The following is a 2,538-nucleotide window of genomic DNA, read 5'->3' on the forward strand; positions in this document are numbered from 1 at the left end:
ACAACCTCGCCAACATTTGTTGCTTGCTGTTCTGTTAAATTTTGCTATTTTGACTGGGGTGAAATGATATCTCATAGTTGTTTTAATTTGCATCTCTCTTAGGGCTAGGGATTTTGAGCATTTCTTCATGTGCTTGTTCGCCATCTGAATGTCGTCTTCAGTGAAGGGCTGTTCATATCCTGTGCCCATTTTTCTATTGGATTCTTTACCTTTATCTTGTTGTGGTGCTCAAGTATTTCATAAATTCTGGATATAAGTCCCTTATCTGATATGAGAAAGATGACGACAAACTCATAACCCATGATGTTGTAAGCATAAACTGCCTCCTCCGCTTCCACCCAGCCAACCTAAACAACAAAAGCAGCACAAAGTTCTGTTTAACAGATACATTTATCTTCACTTCTGGAAGATGTTTCCACGGCCCCTTCCTCTTGCAGCCGCTTGGGCCTTCAGGATTGCAGCTCTCCCCAGCCAGCCCAGGACCCCTGGTTTTTATTCTTCATGCTCTTTAACATGGGTGCGTTTTTCAGCATCTCCAGCAGTATCAGACAGCAGATCTTGCTGCCACAGACGTCCACCTGCTCTGGCTGTGCCACTCGGCCGTCTCTACAGGTGACTGTGATGCTGGACATCTGACCGTTCATGTTGACCTCTGCCTCTTTCAGCTTCCCCCAGTACACCTCGCCCGTATTCGCCTCATAGGTCACCATCTGGTCTTCAGCCTCGTGCAGGACCTTATAAGGCAGACTTATGGACATATTGGCATAAAGACAGTGTCCTTCCTTCTCCTCCCCGGCCACGGCCTTCTTATCTGCTTTTCCACCTGGTGGTGGGGACAATGTGAGATGCGCAAATCATCAATTCTTCTTCTATCATCCTTAGTCATTGTCCAGCTCTCTGATGCGTAGCAAGTAATTGCCAAGATCATGACGTGGCTCAGGTGCACCTTAGTCTCTAGACTGACATCGTTGCTCTTCAGTACTCTGGAGAGGTCCCTGACAGTGGATTTTCTCAGTGCAATTCATCTTTTGTTTTCCTGGTTGTTTTCTCTTGGTTGGTACCAAGAGTGTTGATTGTGGAGCCAAGCAAGTTAAGCTGTTAACAATCTCAGTCTCTTTGCCATCTATCATGATGCTGCCAGTCGGCCCTGTGGTGAGAATCTTTGTTTTCTTGTTATCCATTTTCAAGTGGGAAAACCAGTCAGAAAGGTGGGATTCTACTTGAAAGTTCTGTTCACTAGATAGGGCAACCATTTCTGTGGCTGCAGAACTTTGCATGGTATTCTTTGAACCATAAGTTGGTAGTGGTTATAAATGCTCACAGAAGCCTCCAACTTGTAGTGAACTACAAGATTGCCTGCTCTCAAGAGCCCCCATTTCTTCTCATCTGGCTCTTTGTCCTTCTTTTCTGATACAGGCGTGTGTCTGTCCCTTGATCACTGCAGAGGAAAGGAACTCTCTTCTCATCCCTGCCTTAGACCCCTTGTCATTGTGAAGTCTTGCATTTTAAGGCCAGGCTCTAGAATTTCATTATTCTGCATGATAATAACAAAGTCAGCTCCTTGAATTAAATTTTCCTGGCAGAAATGGAGAAGGTGATGAACAGGGTTTTATCTAAGAATAGTGAAGTAAGGACTGTAGAACGTGAATCTTCCACAGAGCTTGTCACACTCCAGTTATTTTATATTTTTTGTGAGTAAGGAAGTGGGAAGGTAATACAGGGAAGTGAAGAAGCCAGCACATGGTGTGTTAACAAATAGGTTGTTATTATGGGCAACTGGGCCTCAGTCCCGTTGAGGACTTCCTGGCGACTGTGTAGTTCATACTTCCGGTTGTTTCATTTAAGGGGTAGGGGAGCCGGGCATTTATGTATCTGTGTAGGATTGGAGGAAGGCTCCTCAATGACCTGTTATGCAAATGATACAACCTTGCTTGTTGAAACTGAGGAGGACCTGAAGTGCTTGCTGCAGAAGGTCAAAGACTGTAGCCTTCCATATGGATTGAAGCTCAACCTCAAGAAAACAAAGATTCTCACCACTGAGCCAATGGCAGCATCATGATAGACAGAGAAGAGATTAAAGTTGTTAACTATTTCAAGTTGCCTGGCTCCACATTCAACACTCTTGGTACCAGCAGTCAGGAAATCAAAAGATGAATTGCATTGGGAGAAATCTGAGGTCAGAGACCTCTCCAGAGTACTGAGAAGCAACGATGTCAGTCTCGAGGCTAATATGTTTCTGATCCGGGCCATGGTCTTTGTAATTACATTTTAGGCATCAAAGGGTTGGACAATGACTAAGGATGACCGAAGAAGAATCAGTGTCTTTGAGTTGTGCTGGAGAAGAGTATTGAACATATCATGGACTATCAAGAAAACAAACAGGTCTGTCTGGAGAGAGTGGAACCAAGTTTCTGCTTGGAGAGCAGGATTTTGAAGCTACATCTCACATACATTGGGCACATGTCCAGGAGGGACAGATCTTTGGGGAAGGACATCATGCTTGGAAGGGTGGAGGGACAGCGCAGAAGAAGACGACCC

At 44.9% G+C, this 2,538-nt stretch overlaps 1 pseudogene; it reads right to left on the bottom strand.

The window, feature by feature from the left end:
• Positions 1 to 396: 396 nt before the first annotated feature.
• On the bottom strand, positions 397 to 758 carry LOC102844360 (annotated as a pseudogene).
• Between the last annotated feature and the right edge of the window lie 1,780 nt (positions 759 to 2,538).

Source organism: Elephantulus edwardii, unplaced genomic scaffold, assembly GCF_000299155.1.
Source record: "Elephantulus edwardii isolate Elephantulus edwardi_28Jun2011 unplaced genomic scaffold, EleEdw1.0 scaffold00089, whole genome shotgun sequence".
Lineage (NCBI taxonomy): Eukaryota > Metazoa > Chordata > Mammalia > Macroscelidea > Macroscelididae > Elephantulus > Elephantulus edwardii.